This window comes from Meriones unguiculatus, chromosome 3 (assembly GCF_030254825.1).
Source record: "Meriones unguiculatus strain TT.TT164.6M chromosome 3, Bangor_MerUng_6.1, whole genome shotgun sequence".
Lineage (NCBI taxonomy): Eukaryota > Metazoa > Chordata > Mammalia > Rodentia > Muridae > Meriones > Meriones unguiculatus.
In genome coordinates, this window is record NC_083351.1 from 89,239,050 (window position 1) to 89,261,981 (window position 22,932).

At 42.5% G+C, this 22,932-nt stretch overlaps 1 protein-coding gene across 27 annotated transcripts in view; it reads left to right on the forward strand.

Annotated features, from left to right (window-relative positions):
* Positions 1 to 6,229: 6,229 nt before the first annotated feature.
* Aopep (aminopeptidase O (putative)) overlaps positions 6,230 to 22,932 on the forward strand; it is a 293,944-nt gene continuing 277,241 nt past the window's right edge. For 5 of the 27 annotated variants that reach the window (XR_009590804.1, XR_009590805.1, XR_009590808.1 and 2 more), the window contains exon 1: positions 6,231 to 6,660. The gene's annotated coding sequence lies outside the window, so the exon portion shown is untranslated. Of the gene's footprint in view, positions 6,672 to 22,932 lie in introns of all 27 variants that reach the window. The other 22 variants (XR_009590799.1, XR_009590807.1, XR_009590806.1 and 19 more) reach the window with 17 other exon arrangements.

Genomic DNA, 22,932 nt, shown 5'->3' on the forward strand with positions numbered 1-22,932 from the left:
CCCCTCTCTCCCTTTCCCCTTACCCTTCCTTCTTCTGGCTCTCTCTGTCTCTTTCTCTGTCTCTCTCCCTTTCTCCCTTCCCCTCCTCCCCCCCCCCCCCCAAAAGCCCTTCTGATGGGAAGGGACCAAGGCCTGGGCAGGAAACACAGGGCAGTTGCTTCCCCCTGCTGCCCTCCTTTTCTGGTTGACTTTCTACCTTCAGGCTCACCACCTAAGTCCCAGATGGTTGCCAGGAACTTATTCTAGCAGCGCAGACAATAAAAAAACAGCATAATGCCTATACAAACACCTGTAGGATGTATTTAGAACTGTCTGTTTAGGAAGAAAACCCCTTTCCCAGCATCCTTTAGCAGCCTTCTTCCAGTTCTTTGGCCAGACTTTGTCACATGACCACCCTGAAATAGGCTGTCTGGGATACAATATGAAGCCAGGGGAAATAGGGTTTCATATCTGACTTAAAACATAAGACTTTTTATCACTTGATGCTGGAGGAGGCATTTACTGGTCTTTTCTGAAGTAATTAGATTATTCTTTAATAAATGATGTTTTACTATGTTTTTGGAATTTTTCAAATCTTCAATAGTTTGGGTCAGAAGTTGTTTTTCAGGGAGTTTTAACTAGTGTTAATCTCATTTTGTATTACTTATATAACATTCACACCCGCCACCTCAGCCTGTGACAATATCCGCGATTACAACAGCAAGGTAACAAAACAAAGCCCACAGTTCTGTCTGTAAGTGAAAGGAAGCTTTGGGGGAAGAAACGAGGACTGAGCCCACCAAGTGGGGAGTGTTTTCCTTAACAGGAAGTTGAATTTTAAACCGGGTGTGGTAGCACGTGTTTATTTTCCCAACCACTGGGCGGCGCTACAGGAAGATCGGGAACTTAGGGCCATCCGAATCCTCCAAATAGTCATCAATGAAAGCCCGTAACTAAAGCCAGCTACACTTCCTCAATTCTGCCAACACTAAAGGATAAACACATCCTTGCACCACGAATAAATAGCTATAAATACAAGTTTATTGCTAAATACCTGAGGACTTTCAGGAGCATTCAGTATACTGTGATTATTTCTATCGCTCTCTGTGTGGTATAATTTACTGTAGAGGAATATGAACATTTAAATAAAATTATGCATATATCAATTATCTTCGCCAACAAAAGTATTTTCTTGAGAAAAATCTGAATACACCAACTTCACATCACAATCAATTTTATATCTTAGTCTTTTCAGAACTTCTACTCTGTTAAAATATTTTCTTAAGAACCAGTTGCAGTTTTTTGCATGCAACTTTTACATTGACATTATGATTTAGCATTCTCCTTCCTCTTCATGACATATAATAGCCATTAGAGTATCTAATAGTAGGCATTCTCATTTTGTTTTTGTTTCTGCTTGAATGTTATAATCTACAGTCTCCCAATAATGGTTTTTTATTTTTATTAATTACACTTTATTCATTTTGTATCCTCCCATAAACCCCTCTCTCCTCCCCTTCCAATCCCACCTTCCCTCCCCTTTCTTCATGCATGCCCCTCCCCAAGTCCACTGATAGGGGAGATCTTCCTCTCCTTCCTTCTGATCCTAGTCTATCAGATCTCATCAGGAGTGACGGCATTGTCATCTTCTGTGGCCTGGTAAGGCTGCTTTCTCCCTCCCCCACCCCAGAGGAAGGTGATCAAAGAGCAGGCCAATCAGTTCATGTCAGAGGCAGATCCTGTTCCCATTACTATGGAACCCACTTGGACAGTGAAATGCCATCTGTGCATCTGTGCAGGGGTTCTAGGTTAGCTCCATGCATGGTACTTGGTTGGAGTATCAGTCTCAGGAAAGACCCTTGTGCTTAAATTTTTTAGTTCTGTTGCTCTCCTTGTGGAGCTCCTGTCCTCTCCAGATCTTACTGTTTCCCACTTCTTTCCTAAGATTCCCTGCACTCTGCCCAAAGGTTGCCCATAAGTCTCAGCATCTGCTTTGATAGTCTGCAGGGCAGAGCCTTTCAGAGGTCCTCTGTGGCAGGCTCCTAACTTGTTTCCTGTTTTCTTCTTCTTCTGACGTCCATCCTTTTTGCCTTTCGGGATGGGGATTGAGCATTTTAGCAAGAGTCCTCCCTCTTGATTGGTTTCTTTAGGTGTACAGATTTTAGTAGGTTTATCCTATATTATATGTCTATATGAGTGAGTATATACAGTGTGTGTTTTTCTGTTTCTGGGATAGCTCACTCAGGATGATCTTTTCCAGTTCCCACCATTTACCTGCAAATTTCATGATTTCCTTGTTTTTTTATTGCTGAGTAATATTTCATTGTTTAGATATACCACAATTTCTGTATCCATTCCTCAGTTGAGGGGTATCTGGGCTGTTTCCAGCTTCTGGCTATTAGAAATAAAGCTACTGCAAACATGGTTGAGCAAATGTCTTTATTGTGTACTTGAGCCTCTTTTGGGTATATGCCTAGGAATAGTACAGCTGGATCTTGAGGAAGTGCTATTCCTAGTTGTCTGAGGAAGCACCAAATGATTTCCAGAGTGGTTGTACAAGTTTACATTCCCACCAGCAGTGGAGGAGGGTTCCCCTTTCTCCACAACCTCTCCAGCTTGTGTTGTCACTTGAGTTTTTGATCTTGGCCATTCTGATGGGTGTAAGGTGAAATCTCAGGGTCGTTTTGATTTGCATTTCCCTGATGGCTAATGAACATTTCTTTAAGTGTTTCTCTGCCATTCATATTCCTCTAAACAGAATTCTCTGTTTAGTTCTGTTCCCCATTTTTTAATTGAATTACTTGATTTCCTGCTTTTAGTTTCTTTAGTTCTTTATATATACTGGATATTAGCCCTCTGTCAGGGGCTAATACAGGGTTGGTGAAGATCCTTTCCCAATCTGTAGGTAGTCGTTTTGTTTTGATGACGGTATCCTTTGCTTTACAGAAGCTTTTCAGTTTCATGAGGTCCCATTTATTGATTGTTGCTGTTGGTGTTCTGTTCAGGAAGTTGTCTCCTGTGCAAATGAGTTCAAGGGTATTCCCCACTTTTTCTTCTAAGCGGTTCAGTGTGTCTGGTTTTATGTTGCATTCTTTGATCCACTTGGACTTTAGTTTTGTGCAGGGTGATAAGTATGGATCTATTTGCATTTTCTACATGTAGACATCCAGTTAGACCAGCACCATTTCTTAAAGATGCTATCTTTTTTCCATTGTATCATTTTGGCATCTTTGTCAAAGATCAGGTGTCCATAAGTGTGTGGGTTTATTTCTAGGTCCTCTGTTCGGTTCCATTGATCCACCATTCTGTTTCTATGCTAGTACCATGCAGTTTTTATAACTGTTGCTCTATAGTACAGCTTAAGATCAGGGATGGAGATACCTCCAGAAGATCTTTTATTGTAGAGGATTGTTTTAGCAATTCTGGGTTTCTTGTGATTCCATATGAAGTTGAGAATTTTTCTTTCCAGGTCTTTAAAGAATTGTGTTGGTATTTTGATGAGAATTGCATTGAATCTGTAGATTGCTTTTGGTAAGATGGCCATTTTTACTATGTTAATCTTGTCAAGCCATGAGCATGAGAGATCTTTCCATTTTCTGATATCTTCTTCTAATTCTTTCTAAAGAGACTTGAAATTTTTTTCATACAAGTCTTTGACTTGCTTGGTTAGGGTTACACCAAGGTACTTCATGTCCTATGTGGCTATTGTGTAAGGTGTTGTTTCCCTAATTTCTTTCTCAACCCTTTTGTCTTTTGTATAGAGGAGGGCTATTGATTTTTTTTGAGTTAATTTTGTATCCAGCCACTTTGCTGAAGGTGTTTATTAGCTGTAGGAGTTCCCTGGTAGAACTTTTGGGATCACTCAGGTATACTATCATATCATCTGCAAATAGTGATAATTTGACTTCTTCCTTTCCAATTTGTATCCCCTTGATCTCCTTCAATTGTCTTATTTTTGCTCTAGCAAGGACTTCCAGAATCATGTTGAAGAGATATGGAGAGAGTGGGCAGCTTTGCCTTGTTCGTGATTTCAGTGGGATTGCTTTATGTTTCTCTGTTTAGTTTGATGTTGGCTACAGGCTTGCTGTATATTGTCTTTACTATGTTTAGATATGTGCCTTGTATCCCTGATATCTCCAATACTTTAAACAAGAACAGATGTTGGAATATGTCAAGTGCTTTTTCATCATCTAAGGAGATTATTATGTGTTTTTTTTTTCTTTCAGTTTGTTAATATGGTGGGTCACATTGATGGATTTCCATATACTGAACCACCCCTGCATACCTGGGATGAAGCCTACTTGGTCTAGTGGATTATATCTTTGATGTGTTCTTTTATTCAGTTTGCAAGTATTTTGTTGAGTATTTTTGCATCAATGTTCATAAGGGAGATTGGCCTGAAATTCTCTTTCTTTGTTGGGTCTTTATGAGGTCCAGGTACCAAGGTAACTGTGGCTTCACAGAATGAGTTCGGTAGTGTTCCTTCTGTTTCTATTTCATGGAATAGTTTGAAGAGAATTGGAGTTAGCTCTTCTTTGAAGGTCTGGTAGAATTCTGCTCTGAAACCATCTGGCTCTGGGCTTTTTTTGCATGGGAGATAAAAGATAAAAATGACTGCCCGCCACCAATTCTAGCTGACTGTTTTGTTGTTTGGTGGTTCAGAAAAACAGAATTTTACATGTGAAAGTAATTTTAGAACTATCTGGTTCAAGGCTCTCATTTTATAAGTGAGACTAGGGTATGGAGAGATCACATGACTTGCCCACAAAATTGGTGTGATGACTTGAGCAAGGGAAAGAGATGACTTAAGCAAGGGAAAGGGTTAATAAGGGTAGCGGTGCAGTGTGAATCTGGTCAATGTCAATTGACTATGGAAGGGAGATGGGATGATTGTTAGTTTCAGGCTTGTGTTATCAGCAAGGCATTAGTGATATCAATTAACAATGTATGAGTTGGGGACAGAGAATAAATTTAGCTTTTCAAATGTCAACTTGTCTTCTTAAGTGGAACTGGTGTGTTTTTAATAAACATTTCAAAGGATTTGGATGGAGTGGCAGATTTGAGAGTTGTCAGCTTCAAGGTGACACACACACACAGGTCACCATAGTGGGATAGTGAACATGTAGGAGAGAGTTTTCAGCTGGCCTGGAAAAAAAAATGTTTAACAAAGTTTGAGTTAGCCACTAATGTGTAAGACTGGAGATTTGGAGATTTTGGGGGCTGGAGGGATGGCTCAGAAGTTAAGAGCCTGTACTGCTTTTGTTGAGAACCTGAGTTTGGTCCTTAGCACCTACATCTTGTAGCTCACAATTGCCTGTAACTACAGCTCTGGGGGATCCAATGCCTCTGGCTTCCATGGACACTTGGACTCATGGGCTTCTAGTAACACACAGATACGTACACATATTTTTAGAAATAATTATGAAATCTTTTTAAAAGATTTGGGAGAATTTGTGTGGATGGCTATTTTTATATTCATTTCCTTTTTAAAAGATTGGTAAGATCACATGCAGGTGCTTCTGATCCTTCTGGTTTACTCTCTCTTCCCAGTTAAACCAGTCTCCTCAAAGGACAGTGGACCTTCTACAGTAAAGTCGTTCTGCCTTCCTTTTCTCTCCATACTATCTGCAACTACAGTTCCAAGGGTATCTGCCACCCTCTTCTGGACCCCTCAGGCACCTGTACATTCATGTACCTATACATACAGATCACCACACACACTAAACAGAAGAACTTTGTGTGTCTGTGTGTGCACATAATACAATTTTAATGCATTCTATTTTGAGTCAATAGAAGAATTTTTAAAAGGCAGTTATCTGTTGAATAATTCATAACTCACGTTTTCAACCAAAGATAATCTCCACAAAGGCAGGCACAACAGGCCCACCTCTGTAGTCGCAGATACTGTAACAGTGTCTGTCCGGCGCACAGCTTGATCTTATTTAAGACTTTGATGAAGTCAATATGTAAACTCCACTCATAGGCTGCAGAAATGTGGACTAAAGAATAAAAAGCGCACTCCTTTCATCACAGCGCTCATGAGGCAGAGGCAAGCGGGTCTACATAGTGGGTTCTAGGCCACCCAGAACAACACAGAGAGACCCTGTCTCAAAAGCAAACAGTGCACACTTGTAGTTCAGTGAGGCGTGCGTGTAGTTGACCAATCAGGAGTCCTGATACCGAGGATCCTAGCCTCAACCCTATGCCTGCGCCTGCGCCTGCGCCTGCGCAATCGTCGGCCGCGGGACAGGCCTGCTGGAAAAAGTAGCGGCCCGAGCCTGGCGCGTATTGATGACGCCATCCGTGTTTGCCTGGTAGCCCGTGGTAACCCGGAGTCTGCGGAAGTGTAGCGGCCGCGCAGGCGGCTGAGACAGGTAACCTGCGGCTCAGCTGTCACTCAAGTTGCTCCTGGTTCCGCGGACCCGCGACCTCTGGTGGGGTGAGCCCGTGGGATCCTGTACGACCTGTCGTGAGTGAGCCCGTGGGATCCTGGTTCGACCTCTTGTGGAGTGAGCGCGTGCGATCTCTCTGACCTGCGGTGGGGTGAGCCAGTGGGATGCTGTCCAAGGAGACTGTCAGCGTTATTACCGCTTTGCGCCTTTCTAGCAGGCTACAATTAACTGCGAAGGTGTTGCTCAGGGAAGTCACACCGGCCTGCGGTGCTTGGAGCTGTTTTTAAAGGTGACAGTTGGGTTCGTGTTGATGCTTAATTCAATTCTCGTGCCTCATGCTTTTGTTTTGTTTCTACGTGCAATTAGTGCAGTCATTTCTGAAGAGTATGTTGTGTTTCGTGTGATTCTCAAAAGGCTGCCAGTATTTCTGTTGGTAAAGATTATGCTGTTCAGTATTGGAGGCTACAGAGAAGGGTATTGTTTACTGTTGACGATCTTTTAGACTCCAGGAACTGTGCCCAACACCTTACATTTGATTGTCTTCTTAGTTGATGCAATAATGTTGCGACTTATGAATTATTATGTTTGCTTGACAGATGAAATAACTCAGGCTCAGTTCCATGAAACTGACTGGGTGAAAATTAACAGTTCCAAAAGCAAAGGCAAATTTTAAATTCAAGGTTATGCGTGACTTCAAAGCCTCTCTCTCTCTCTCTCTCTCTCCCTCTCCCTCTCCCTCTCTCCTCCTCCTCCTCCTCCTCCTTCCTTTTTAAAAAATAACTACTGTTAATGGTCAGATTTCAGGCTTTCTGCATTAGTCATGGGATTCTGTAAGTTTGCTCACTCATCTATCGGTATGGATTGTGTGTGTGAGTGTGTGTGTGTGTGTGTATAGGGATGCATGTGTACAAACAAAAGTGTGAGATTTGCGTGTGCATGTGGAGACAAGGGATAACATCAACTTCTGTTTCTTAGATGCTGACCACTATTATTTTGGGGACAGGATCTCTCACTGGCCTGAAGCTTGTCAAGTAGATAGGGTGAGCCAGCAACTCCAGGAAGTACCTGTTCCAACCCCCAGCACTGGAGTCACAGACCTGCATGGAACTTTCCGCCCCTGTTCTGGGGATTGAACTTGGGTCCTCTTGCTTATAGAGCAGGTGCAGGGGTTTTTCCTTCTGAGCTACCTCTCAGGCCTCTGTTTTGATACTTGTAACTATGCTGTAAATTCTCATATTCTTGAAGTTAAAACATCACAAAACATGTCTTCTTTCTACACATGTGCTTGTGTATGAACACACACAAACACACACACAACACCCTTATTTTTAATTGTGATATAAGTGACAAATGATGTTGTGTTGTAAATACCTCCTATTAAGAGCTCCAAGAAATGTGTGATTTTACATTTGCCCCCCTTTTTTAAAGTAATGTAAATATCAGTAAATAATTTAAAGGCACTAAGTGGTTTCTTACCTTCTTTCTTCCAGTTTGAAGTCACAAACATCACTTGCCCGTGTTGAAATGTGGTGGTTTCCTCAGGGCCTTTGTTGTTTTTACTCTGCAGTTGCTCTGCATTTGAGTTTGCTGAGCTTCTTGTGGCTCATTTTTTATCATCACCAGTGGACAGCATGGTGGAATAATGGGACCACAGGTTGTAGAGGTAGACATCTAGATTTTACATCTTGGCTCTATTGCTAAGTAGGTGCTTCCCTCCACACCTCAGTTTTCTCATTTGTCAGGTGGGAACAGTAGGGTTGCAGAGATGAGTGTTGTGAAGACAAAATGAGTCCGGGTGAAGAAAAGCTTAGAGCTGTGTCGGGTTCCCTGCAAGGACTGGCTAAGCAGTTGCTGATGTTGTCTGGTCTTGGTTTTCCATCTTTGAAAACAGAAATTGTTTTTTCTTGAAAAATATTTAATGGATGTATGATGTTTACCAGATAATTGATTGCCTTGACTGGAATCTTGATATTTTGGAAGTGATCACTTTTTAAACTTTCCTTTGTTGTGTCTTTATTATACAGTAAACATTTTGCTTAATAAGATTTGAAATATTTCACCTTTAAAAATTTTTATTTTGTGATTAAGTCTCATGTAGCCCAGGCTGGCCTCTAACTCATTATTTATCTAAGAATACTTCTGGCTGGGATTACATGTGTGCACCACACCCAGTTCATGTGGTGTTGGGGATCGAACCTAGGGCTTCATGCATACTAGGCAAACACTCTACCCACTGAGCAATGTGCCCAACCCGGAAATATTTCACTTTTTAAAAAGTTTATTTATAAGCTAGACAGTGGTAGTGAACATCTTTAATCCCAGCACTCAGGAGGGAGAGGCAGGAGAATATCTGAGTATGAGGCAAGCCTGACCTACAGAGAGAGTTTTAGGATAGCCATGGCTACACAGAGAAACCCTGTCTTGAAAAAACAAAAAGGTTATTTATTAGAATTACATATTTCTGATTGTGCGCAAGCATCTGTGTGCTGCTTCACATATTGAAGTAAGAGAACAGCTTGGAGTCGGTTCTCTCTTCCACCAAGTGGGCTCAAGTGATTGAATTCAGGTCACTTCTATCTGATGAGCCATCTTGCCAGCCTAAACTATTGCACTTTCGTGTGTCACAATAATGGACTTTGAATTTCTGCTTAGACTTTTAGGGTTATTTCAGTGTTGTCTGATGGAAACCCTACAGTGTTGTCTGATGGAAACTTCTACAGGGTTGTAGAAGTATGTGAGTCAGTTTGCACAAGTTAGAATTGGTGTGACCTTTTAAAATACCACATTTACCCATAGACTCCCACCGTCGCCCAGAGTAGTTTTCTTTCTCTCCTTTCCCCTTTCAAGGGACTAAAAACTGCTTTCACCCCAAAAACAAAAGCCAGGCATGGTGGCAAACACTTGTAATCTCTGCATTCAAGAGGCTGAGGCAGGAGGATTGCTAGTTTATAGAGTTGCTTTGGGCTATGTGGAAAGATCCTGTCTAAAGTAAAAGTGACATAATTCTACTTATGAAAATTTTAAGTTGTGCCCCACTCCCAACCGTGTATGTTGGGCATTTTATACCAAGGCCAGCAACAAGCTGCTGATGTGGTTCCTGCCTAGAAACCTGAGAATGAGTGAAGGTGCCTGCTCACATTACAGCTTGCTTTGAAGGCGGATACTATGCGTTTTACACACTTAGTTTTATTTTATGTGTGTGCGCCAGAAAGTGCACAGGACAAAAATCACTGCTTTAAGTTCTTTAAATGCACAGTTGGGTGGTATCAAGCCCATTCACAGAGCTATGCGACCACTGCAGTGAATCTCCAGAACTTTTTTTTTATCATCCCCCAAAGAGATTCTTCACCCATTGAATAATAGTTTCCCGTACCCGCTCTCATTCCAGATGTCCTCTGTTCCTGCTTTGCTGTGCTTGCTATCTCCAGAGATCTCATGTTGATGGAATCCTTCCATGTCTGCCCGCTTGTTACTGGTATAGCTCACTCAGGGTGTTCTCAGAGCCTCTTCATGCTGTAGCATATACCAAAACCTCATCCCTTTTTGGGGATGAATACTATTTCACTGTGTGAGTATACCACATGCTGTACTTTTGGGGAGTGTTGAAATTGGCATGAACCTGGTCCTTCCTGATTGCGTGTGAGCTTGCAGGCAGTGTGGACTAAGATGTTTAACTGAAGTGTGGCTGTTTTGCACTCTGTGCACAGTGCTTGGTAGACATAGTGAAGCTGGGGTTGAGGCATGGTTGTCGTGAATAGATATGGAGCTTAAAAAATAGTAAAGAAAACAATATCAGCTGTTGTTGTTCTGCAACATTCACACATGCCCAGGAAATAAGAACTTTTTAAGTTTCTACTTTATATATGAAGAATATGTAGCATAGGTAAATTGGTAGATGCTTAAAATTACAAAATTAAAATTACATGAAGTTGGGGTCTGAACTTGAGCTCTGGGCTCCAAGCTCATTTATCCCTAGATTTGGTCAGTACTAGCTAGTAGTAAGCTTGTTTGTAGCAGAATTGCTATGTACTAGACATAACTTCTGAGCTCATTGGGTAGTGCAAGAACCAGCCCACAGCCTGAAAAGACAGCCAGTGCCTAGTTTTCATGGGGCAATCACCTGAATTCAGACTACATTTCCACAACTGAGTTCTTAATTCTGCCAAAGCCTTATATTTGAACACTGTGTAGTTCCCGCACTCAGAGTGCTGTGGGTGGAAGCTTTCTGGTCGTAGCCTTAATGACCATCAGAGTGGGTTCTGACAAACTCATTTTGCTGCTACTTTGCTATTCTATGATGCTTGATTCCTGAAGAAATTGTTGTGAAATAGCATTCATGTATTTATTATGAGCTCCATTATAATTTCTCTTGGCTTTTCGTTTGCTCACGCTTTATTTCTTTGACATTTACAATGGAAGGTCTAGTTTTGGAAAGCAATGAAAATCAAGATGTGTTTGCTCTGGTTTGACATGAAAGGCAAATTAGCTTGTTCTTTTTGTTACCAGCAATATCAGGCCTGTGTCACAGTACACTGTTATGTCTGGAAGGCAGAGATTCTATTACCCTTTGTTGGACATTTGAGAATCTCAAGACCAGGATGCTCAGTTATCTGCCTGTATTTATAGAGTTAGAAGAATACATCTGCCAAAAAAAAAAAAAAAAAAAAAAAAAACCCAGCATGCTATGCCCTGGTAAACCATCACATAAGAGGGGCTTCCAAGTCTTTCACTCACACATAGTTATCATTTTTCTTATAGTGATTTTTGACCTGTATTAGATTATAGAGAGAATGAAACAGTATGCTGGACCTCAGAGATATTGCATTAAAGTGGCAATGGCTTTGACATTGGTCCTGGGAGTGAGTGAGGAATCTGGGGTGATTCCAGAGTTCTACTTTGAGCAAATGGGTAGATGCTGGTGCCATCTACTAGGGAAACATGGGACCAGGGACATGGGCTTGAAGCTTTAGAGAAGGGATTGCCCTGTTCAATGCATAAGATTTGAAGGCAGAGCTATAGGACACAGAAGTAACAGTTCATCTAAAAAGTGGGAGAAGAAAGGGTCAGAAGTAGAAAATTAGAGATGAGAATGTAATCATTGATCCTAAAAGATGAGAGACACTTTAGGGGTAAGGGCCATGGTCAGTGTATCAGTTCCCCAAGATTATATGCTGTGGGATTTCAGTGGTCTTATAAAATGTGAGCTAAAGGGGTTGAGTAATGGACTAAAGAGAAAAGGCAGAGAAAGGTGTGGGACAGACTTTTTTTTTTTTTTTGTGAGTTAGGGACTGAGGATGCAGTGAGTTTAGAATAATCACTGGAGGTGTAGGCCAGGAACTACAGTGGCAATTCCAACACTCTCTTTTCATGTTGGAATTTTTGAATATGTAGAGCCAACCTGTTGATAGTCTTTGCTACTTTGTGGATTCTTCTTTTTTTCAGCCTTTCTTACCAACCCCACTGTTCACCTTCTATCATTAGATAGGATAGAAAGATAGAGGGGGAGAGAGAGAGATTTAGGTCCCTGACTCCAATTTATTTCTTCTTGTTTCTTTTTTTTGGGGGGGGGGAGGCGATAGCATTTATATACCCTCTGAGAAGTTCCCAGAATTCCAAATATCACACAATCACAGAAACTATCTGCAGCTGGCAAAACCACCCTTCAGCTAGAGCTCAAGGCAAATCATAGCCAGCTGTTGTGCACAGTCCAAAGCAGCCCCACATCCCACACCTGGGAGTAAAATGAAAACATATTCTTATAGTATTCCTGTGTTTTTTGTTTTTTGTTTTTTGTTTTTTTTCAATGCAGTTTATTCAGGAACCTTGAACAATCATCTGACCCTGGGGAAAGCCAGCCCACAGCTTAAATAGCCTCTGGGTAGCCAACCCCAGCGTGCCACGTGGGCAATGCAGATAGGTCCACATACATGGAAGCAAGCCAGATCCTTGGCCTTAGCCAAATATGGAGTTGTTTGTGACAGAGAGCACTCACCATCGGGAAGGTGGAAGGCGGAAACCAGCTCCATCTTTAAGGCTCGGCATTACGCAGCTCTCTACAGTTCCCCCTTTTTGTTTTAGACGCATCAGGAAGAGTAGAGGTCTGATCTCTGATATTAGAAATAAATTGGGACTTTGTACTGATGTTCATTTAGGTGTCATCCACCCAAAGAGCATCAGACCCGTCAGATACCTTTTTCTCAGAGGCGGGACCTGGGGCATCAACCCGCATGCAATCAGACATGCTCTTCTCTGGGTCGAAAGCTGCTGACCCTGAGTGCAGTGCTTAGCCTCGCATCCTGAGCGTATCATTTTAGCTTTTTATGGTATCCAACCATGCTTGGGGAGACTGTCCTGCTTCAATGGCTGTAAAGGCCTGAATGATCATGGCTGCATTACGCTGTTGTGAGACTCTAATCTTGCATATATACCACAGGCAAACCAAGGAGACCAACACCAGAAGGCCTGCTAACGCTCCCATGCCCGCCCATTCCTTCAGATGATTTATGGCTGCAGCAATCCATGGTGATAATCCTGTGGCTAGTCCTGCATCCACTCTGGTAGAATTTACTGTGATAATGGCCACTCTCAGCTGCTCCATTGTAGTATTGAATTCTCCAGCCCAATTACCTAAAATATAGCTAGACAATTGTTTAGACAGATTTGCAGCACAGGAAAAATTCTCATACTGTATGCTAGTGACACAAAGTCCAGCATACTTCCATTGACAGCCAAGTTGAGCGATTTGCCATAGGATATCAATTTGCTCCTGCACGAGGTCAATCCTCTGATTAAACACCATCAAGCCTCCTTTTAATTGAGCATTAATTCCTTTTTGTACATCTAAGGCATGAGCTACATTGGCTAAAAGATTATTCAGGGTCTGAGCAGTCTGCCCAGTATGATTCATGGCTAATGCCGCGGTGGTAGCTCCAACAGCCGCCAATGAGATGGCAGTAACAATGGCGGCTGTAATTCCAAGATCCCTTTTCTGTCTGAAGAGAGTCATAGCATGAGGGGCATCAACGGGCACAGGCACCCAGCGAGGCATGCAAGTAACCAGAGTAACCAGGGCATACCTAAATTCACTAGCATTCCAGCATTGGGCAAAAAAGCGTTCCTGTAGCTTTCTCAGCCTCCTTTCTTACACAGCTTCGGACCAGGATGATACCACCCACAGTGGGCTAGGCAAAAAAGCAAGTATCATTACCACAATTACTTGGCTCTATCTGGCTAATAATAAATAAAAATGGGGGATATAAACAAACAGGTGTGGGCTTATAGGAAATATTATAAGAAGCCTTAACCCCCTTGTTGGAACATCCTACATCAGTTCTAGAACTAGCAGTGGTGGTGTCCGAGGTCTGAGTAGGTTCAGGAGACCATTGCCCCCAGGGGCGAGATGTGCTCCATGTAAATTGACTAACTCCATGTTTTCCTCCACTTTTGAAAGTCATTTAAGGTTCTTAAATTATCTTTTTTTTTTTTTCCTTTTTTCCTCCATCAATCATTAAGAAAATACCCCACAGATCTGTATACTGGCCAATTTCATTGAGGTAATTCCTCACTTAAGGCTCCTCTTCCAAGGTGTGTCTAGGTTTGTGCCAAAGCTTATCCTCAAATGGCATGCAGGGTTATTGCACTCAGTCAAGACATTACAAAACAGAACACCGTCATCAAAACAAAGCGACTGCCTACAGATTGGGAAAGAATCTTCACCAACCCTTTATCTGACAGAGGACTCATGTCCAGTATATATGTTATATACTATGAGTTATATACTATGAGTAATAATCTCATGTTCAGTATATATAAAGAACTAAAGAAGCTGAAAGGCAGCAAACCAAGTAATCCACTTAAAAAATGGGGAACAGAGCTAAACAGAGAATTCTCTGTAGAGGAATACCGAATGGCAGAGAAGCACTTAAAGAAATGCTCTGCCAAAGGTTTGGTCATGAGTCTTTGCTTTGAAAACACTGCTAGTTAGAGTCTTTCAGATGCGCTCAGTAGACTCCTGTCATACGTTCAATGCACATCCCATCTGTCTTTCTAAATGAGGATTGATCATCTTACCCCATGTCTGCTCAATTGATTATCTTTTTTAGGTGTATAGATTTCATTATGTTTATCATATCTTATTGGTCTATATAAGTGAGTATATCCCATGGGGAGTTTGTCTGATGGGGAAAGGATAGGAGCTCCACAAGGACCAAATATATCTGGGCACAGGGTCTTTTCTGAGACTGACATTCAACCAAGGACCATGTATGGATATAACCTAGAACCTCCACTCAGATGTAGCCTGTGGTAGCTCAGTAACCAACTGGTTTCCCAAAGTGAGGGGAACAGGGACTATTTCTAACAGGAACTCAATGACTGGCTCTTTGGTCTCCCCACCCCCGAAGGGAGGAGCAGTCCTGTTAGGCCACAGAGGAGGGCTTTGCAGCCAGTCCTGAAGATACCTGATAAAACAGGATCAGATGAATGGGGAGGAGGTCCCCCCTATCAGTGGACTTGGAAAGGGGCACGGTGGAGATGAGGGAGGGAGGGAGGGAAGGAGGGAGGGACTGGGAGGGAATGAGGGATTGGGACACGGCTGGGATACAGAGTTAATAAAATGTAACTGATAAAAATAAAATAAAATAAAATAAAAATTAAAAAAAAAAGAAAAAAGAAAAAAAAAAAAAAGAAATGCTCAACCTCATTAGCCATTAGGGAAATGCAAATCAAAACAACCCTGAGATTTCACCTTACACCCATGAGAATGGCCAAGATCAAAAACTCAAGTGACAACACATGCTGGAGAGGTTGTGGAGAAAGGGGAACCCTTCTCCACTGCTGGTGGGAATGTAAACTTGTACAACCACTCTGGAAATCAATCTGGCGCTTTCTCAGACAACTAGAAATAGTGCTTCCCCAAGATCCAGCCATACCACTCTTAGGCATATATCCAAAAGAGGCTCAAGTACACAAAAAGGACATTTGCTCAACCATGTTTGTAGCAGCTTTATTTGTAATAGCCAGAAGCTGGAAACAACCCAGATGCCCCTCAATTGAAGAATGGATGCAGAAACTGTGGTACATCTACACAATGGAGTACTACTCTGCAATGAAAAATAAGGAAATCATGAAATTTGCAGGTAAATGGTGGGACCTGGAAAGGATCATCCTGAGTGAGTTGTCCCAGAAGCAAAAAGACACACATGGTATATACTCACTCATATAGACATACAACATAGGACAAACCCACTAAAACCTGTGCATCTAAAGAAACTAAGCAAGAGAGAGGACCCTAACTAAAATGTCCAATCCCCATCCGGAAAGGCAAAGAGGATGAACATCGGAAGAAGAAGAAAACAGGAAACAACGTAGGAACCTACCACAGAGGGCCTCTGAAAGCCTCTGCCCTACAGACTATCAAAGCAGATGCTGAGCCTGATGGGCAACTGTTGGGCAGAGTGAATGGAATTTTATGTAAGAACTGGGAAATAGTAAGAGTTGGAGAGGACAGGGTCTCCACAAAGAGAGCAACAGAACAAGAAAATTTGAACACAGGGAACTTCCCAGAGACTCATACTCCAACCAAGGACTATTCATGGAGATAACCCAGAACCCCTGCACAGATGTAGCCCATGGCAGTTCAGTGTCCAAGTGGGTTACATAGTAATGTGAAGAGGGACTGCCTCTGACATTATCTGATTGGCCTGCTCTTTGATCACCTCCCCCTGGGGGGGAGCAGCCTTACCAGGCCATAGTAGAGGACAGTGCAGCCACTTTTGATGTGAACTGATGGACTAAGATCAGAAAGGAGAGGAGAACCTCCCCTATCAGTGGACTTGGGGAGTGGCATGCATGCAGAGGGAGGAGGGAGGGTAGGATTGGGAGGGGAGGAGGGAGGGGCTTATGGGGGATGCAGAATGAATAAAGTGTAATTGATGAAAAATTCCTGTGTTTTTAAAGAAAGAAAAATTCCAGAATTTTCACTACAATAGCCACTCCTGTGATTGTTTTACTTACTTAAGTTTTGTTTTTCTTCATAGGCTTGGTTGAGATTTAGATGATTTAGATTTTAATGATTCTACTAAGGATTAGGTTTTTCAGAACAGTTGTGTTAGAAGAATGAAAGGAGAAGGAGATTGAAGCCAGTTCATTATGTGGGTGAATAGATAAATGTGGCCAGGGGAAATGGTTTGGAGGGAAAGCTCTTGCCGCCAAGCCTGATGGCCTAGGTTTGATCGCCAGGACACACATGGTGGAAAGACATAACCAGCTCATATGACTTGTCCTCTGACCTTCACATGTGTCCCACAGCACCCCACCAAATAAGTAAATAAATAAATGGTAAAGAAAGAAACAAGGCCACGAACAGCACCATTTACAGAACAGGGTGGAATCTGGATTCTTAGTGTCAGGAATGTTTATTTCTGACTCCAGGTCATAGTGTTCTGTGCATTGTAGGATGTTTCATCCCTGTGGGTGTCAGGAGCAGGCCTTTGACCAATGCTCAGTAATGTCTCTGTATGTTGCCAAGTGTTAAAGGACTGTCCTCCATTAGAAATTGCCAGCATCTTTATGAATTCAGCTGTGCCCAATTGTGTAATGGTATCACAGCTGGGCCTGATGACTTTTGACTTTCCTTTATAGAAAAGGGGGTAGGGAGGGTCATGGAACCCTCATCAAAGCATCTAGTCATTCCTCTGAATTAGTTGAATACAATTCTGCCCTAATTGCACAAGGCCTAGGGGAGGGGTTCCATCTCTGCAGCCAGAGCAGCAGCAGCAGCAGCGTCCATGCTGGGCACAAACCTCCCAGTGTTCCTACTTTGGGGTTATCCATGCTCCTGTCTGTAGCTCCTCACCCACTGCTCTGTAAGCAACCCCAATAGACTCATTGGTTTCTGGCGTAAACTTGGGTGGAATTGTACCTGGTTTATTGTTGGGACCGTGTGTGTGTGTGTTTGGAGCATTGTTTATATTTCTTTCAGGGAAGGAATCTTATCAACACCAAGCGTCTTTTAAAAGGAAAAGTCTCTCCCAGTTGGAAGTCCCTGCACTAGGGACAGGGAGTAAGTGGGTTAGACACAGTGGGACCTCTCGAAGACTGCAGTATCTGTGTGAGGGTAGCCATGCTGATGGGGAGAAAGGCTGAAGAGAGCCTGTTCTGCAGACTGCTGACGTACTTCACAGTTGGGCTGTTCACGCTACTGCGCCAGGCATAGGCTGTTGGTCTTAATGTCTCTTTATGTGTTTCAGATGGATTAATATCAACAGTCATTGTTCATTCCCTCAGGAGAGAAGAGCAGCCCTCAGTAACAGTTAGTCTTTCTATTTCCTGGGGTAGAGACCATGGCTCAGTGTGCCTTTCGTTAACTTCTTGAATAGTTCTGTTGGAAAGTTCTGTTTTGTAATGTCTTGACTGAGTGCAATAACCCTTCATGCCATTTGAAGATAAGCTTTGGCACAAACCTAGACACACCTTGGAAGAGGAGCCTCAAGTGAGGAATTACCTCAATGAAATTGGCCAGTATACAGATCTGTGGGGTATTTTCTTAATGATTGATGGAGGAGGGCCTAGCCCACTGTGGGTGGTATCATCCTGGTCCGAAGCTGTGTAAGAAAGGAGGCTGAGAAAGCTACTAAGAAGCGTTCCTGCATGGTCCCTGCTTCAGCTCTGCCTGGAGCTCCTGCCCTAACTCTTCTTAGTGACGGACTGTGACAGAGTGTAAGTGAAAGATGTTTTGTTCCCTCACCAAATCAGTTTTGGTTGTGGCATTTATCACAGCAGCAGAGAAGCTAAGTGTTTTCTCAGTTTCCCTGACATGTTCCCAGACATGTGTGAGATTATCTGGATTGTCTTTGTAACAGCTTTTGGGTAGTTCTTTTTCCCTTGAAGTTGTCTTGGTCTGATTTGCACTCCTGTGTCCCAAGTGAACAGTCTTCCAGAAAGCTGTGATCTCTGTGATAGGTGACCTGACTTTAGAGCCTTTCTGCTGCATTTGGATATCTGATTTTGAAGTAGGCGAAATGTCAACAGACCCCTAACTTAAACTTCTTGAAACATTATTTCCCCCTTTATTCACTATTCTGTTTTTTTTTTTCTGCTTATTGTCTCATCCTTATTTTTCACATGGCATTGTGTGTCTGCATATTGCTTGTTGAAAACTAGTGGCAATGAACTTAAAGATGGAGATGGCTGGCTGTGTGTGTGGTACACGTGTGCTCCACTGTGCCAGTGTAAGCCACCAGGCGTGTTTGGAGGTCACAGCACAAGTTTGGGGAGTTGGTTCTGTTTTTTCATGGTCGGTCCCAGGATCAAACTCAGACCACCGAGTTTGCATAGCAAGTGTTTTCCTGCCTGACTCCTTCACTGGCCACAACCCGCCTGTTAATGGTCTTACCTATGTTGAATACTTCTGTACTTCTTTTTTAATTTTAAAAGCATCTACAATTTTATCTTTTATTAATTGGCTGGAGTGCATGTGTGTACATGCCATCATTTGTGGGGACAACTGTCTAGAATTGATACTCTCCTACTTTTATTTGGGTTCTGGGGATCATTCACATCCAGGCTTCAGTGGCAAGCACCTTTACCTGCTGAGTATCTCATTATCCCTTCATCTTGCTTTTAAAAATTTCATCTCAATTATTTCAATTAACATTTGTCACCTAGAAAGTATGGAGACTAATTCAACACATCTTTCATAAAACATTTAAAAGCAAAACTGCCCACAAACTGTCCTTTACGAAAACCAGCTGATGCAAATTTTGTCATTGTGTCATTAGTATTGCCACTGCAAAGTACATTTTAACTGGATTCCTACCCAGATCTCCACACTCCAGGTGCTGATGTTATTTATTACAGTGTAAGTAGGTTTTGTTTTTCAGACATTGTCTCATGTTTCCCGGGCTAACCTGAAAATCACTAGAAAGCAGAGACTGGCCTTGAACTTCAGATCTTACTATCTATACCTCCAAAGTGCTGGAACTAGATGTCTCCTCACTAGGTTTGTGAGGTACTAGGGTTAGAATCCAGGACTTTGTGTATGCCAGGCAAGCACTCTTCCAATTGAGCTACATTTCTAGCCCCTGTGGGTGATTTACAATGGTGGTTTATGTCTTCATTACCACAGTCAAATATGAAGATTTTTATGAAAAAGTGAGTTTCTTCCCTCAGTAGGGAAGTGATTTATTCTGATGTTTAGAGTGTGGTATTTCAAAAGAGATGTTCTTTATCGACCAAAAAAAAAAAAAAAAAAAAAAAAAAGACATTTACACTAAATACAGAACCTAGATCCCAAACAATGCAAAAAGACTGACATTTACACTTGGAAGAGGAGCATCTAATCACAGTCCCCAAGACTGCTGATGTGGGTCCACCTGTGTGCTGGTTGCAGCTATGTCTCGTGTTGGCCAAATGTAACATCCTTAATTGATCACATTGGAGCAGATGGATTCATGAGTGCTTTGCCTGTTGTTACTGACAGTGTGTGTGTGTGTTTGTGATTTGGAACTTGTTAATGTCTTTTCTAATGCAAAGGATGTTCTGGGCTCTAGATGTGCCATGATTGTGGTTATGTTGGTTTTAGTCATCCTTGTGATGGTTTCAGATGTAATTTACACATATCAGACGATTGCTTTAAGCATCACAATGCTTAACCAACTTAAAGCCAACACTAGTGTAAGTTTCCCCATGTCAGTGTGCTTTTGGGTTTGTTCTCCAGTGACAGCTTTCCTTACTTGTAGTACCTTCTTCCATATGACCAGTGGAATCTAAGAGGGAAATAAGCCATTCAGCCACACATGTAAAGTGTCCTAACTAGGCTGTTAAGATGGCTCAGCAGGTTAAATGCTGATGACTTGAGTTCAGTCTCCATAGCCCACAAGCTATCCTCTAACCCACACACACAAATAAATGTCCAAACTTTAATATGGACCCCAAGCTGTCAGTTACATGTTTAAATCTAAAAGATGATGAGGAGCTGGAGACATGGTTCCACAATTAAGAACAGTTGTTGTTTTTGCAGAGGACTTGGTTTCAGCTTCCAGCACCTACATGGTGGCTTGATTCACAACCATGAGTAACTCCAGTTGTAGGGGATCCCATGCCATCTTCTGTCTTCTGGGACCACTATGTATTCATATGGTACACAGACATGCATGCAGGCAAAGTCCCATGCACTTTTTTTTAAGTTGATTAAGTTCCTGAAGATCTTACATAGATATTGAAATTATAGCAAATAGATCTCTGATGTTAGAGGTGTTTTTAAGGCACTGGTAAAGAAAAGTCTCAAGGGTAGAGTGCTAGAATGTTTGCTTTCACAGCATATTTAAGACTTTGGTGTGAGCCAGGCAGCATACACAAGAAAGCACTGACCAGATATTAACATCTTGCTGACAAGAATGGAAACACCTTTCCTAAGAACAGGGCACCCAATTGGAGTCTCCATTCTAGATCTATAGATAGATAGATAGATAGATAGATAGATAGATAGATAGATAGGGAAGCTGTGTCATGGTGTATGTTTATTCCCACAATGAGCTAAGTATAAATACTGAGGTCTGAATGTGTCTGTTGTTTTGAGGGGATTTTTGAGTTTACCATTGGCCTAGCTTGGGCCCTAGAAGCCTTGCATCTGAGTCCATTTGTACAGCCAGGTGACCTGCTCACCAGACAGGTCTCTAGGTGGAGGGAGCTTGACCTCTTAGTGGCTGAGGAAGTTCCTAGGACAGGAACAGGGGAACCTCTTGCCCTTCCTGTGTAGCTTCCTACAAGGAAGACAAAGAGACCATTAGTACAGAGCAGGAGGTGGGGGCTATCGGGTCAGGATGGCCAGGAGTTGGAGGAGGTATGGCCAAGAAAGGTTATGTTTCTTCTGACAAATTTTGAATGATCAGGATTCCTCAGTACATTAAGCAGCAAGCATCCTGCCTGAGAAGCCTCATGGCATGTGGCTGGAGGCTTTTGCCAGACACAAGGATTTTTCTTAAAGAATCACTGAAATCAAATGCCAAATTGCAGTGGCTGTGAATAGATTAGCCTGTGACTGGTTCTAACGTCTCATGGGATCTTTTAGGCATACAACTTGTTAAGGTTCAATAGTTGTAATTAACAAGAATTTCAAGCAGTTCTTAGAACATGTGTAAATTTGAGAATAGCAGCCTATGTAGGTCAACTTGATTGCTAAGACAAAACCCAAAAACATGGTAATGAAAAAGAGTAAGTGAAAATTTCATTACATTGTAGAGCATTTTTCAATCTTTATGTAGGCTGGTTATTCCCCTTTTTGAATAGCCACTCTATAGCCATGCTCTGTTCATGGCTGCAGTTCAGCCTGGAACCATGTATGGAGACTGAGCTGCCTATCAGCTACACGTGAGCAGGCTGTCTAGGTCCTCTCTGTACACAGCCCTTGGTTGGTGCTTCAGTCTCTGCAGCCCTCCCACTGGTCCGCACTTTTAAACAAGGCTGACTTTCCCTTCTCCCAGCAGCCTCCAAGTATCAATGGCTCCTTGGGGTGGTGGGCTGGGGACCACTTATAAGTCTGTCACAGCTCCAGGCTGGAATGTTTCCTGGCTTGATCTTGTGCAAGCCACCACGGTTACTGTGGGTTCATGAGCATAGCTGTCCTTTCACATCTAGAAGACACTTGTTTAGGCCTGACCCTCCCCAACTCTTAGGATCTTTCTAAGAATTCAGCTTGTGGTCCGGAGGCTTAAGAATTTTGTGCTCCCTCACTGTTTTCTGATTAATCTTTAGAAAGCCTACTTTTGTCGTTACAATGTTGTGAGGCAACGCTTCCTACTGGAAAAGGGTAAGCCACATGCCAGCAGGCTGCATGAGGTAGGAACTCTGAAGCCTGGTCAGGGCAGGGATGGGTTAAAGGACTTAGATTCTCCTATGAAGAATTGTCAGAGTGAATTGTTGCATCTGGCTTCTGGAAACAAGGAACAAGAAAGGGCCAGGAGTCATTTTCCTCTCTTCTCAGTTCTTGGAGCAGGCTGACAGTTTTTGTCTTTCTCTGTGCGAGGCTTTAATCACAGCTCCTTGAAATCAGGTACAGATTCTTGGGATCAGGTACAGACCCTGTGTGTGTGTGTCATCTGCTGGGTGAAAAATCTCTGCCAAAGTCGCTGATGCTCAATGTGTGTGTGGGTAAACCGTCCAGGCAGGATCAGGCTAAGCTCCTCTTAGAAGCTGTTCTAAAGCTTCCTTCACACTAGACCTTCTTTCCTTCAGGGGAAGATGGGTGTGGAGAGTCTCGGTTCTCCCTGTGTACTGCAGAAGGTCCTTCAGAAGAGCTTGGCACCCTTTGCTGCAGGTGTTTGCAGCATCTATAAAGAGTTTTGTTCACTTGCTCATTAGACATGACAGAAACCCACATCAGGAATCTGAAGAAAAGACCACTGACCTGGCCCCTTCTGTTCCTTCTGAGGAAGCCTCCTGTACTCATTACCAGCCATTCCATGTTCTCACATCTTTTGATCCTTCCTCCATTTAGGGAACACCCTACTGAAAAGCACTTTTCTGAGCATTTAATTTCCTTGTCACTTAATTTTGTTTTTAT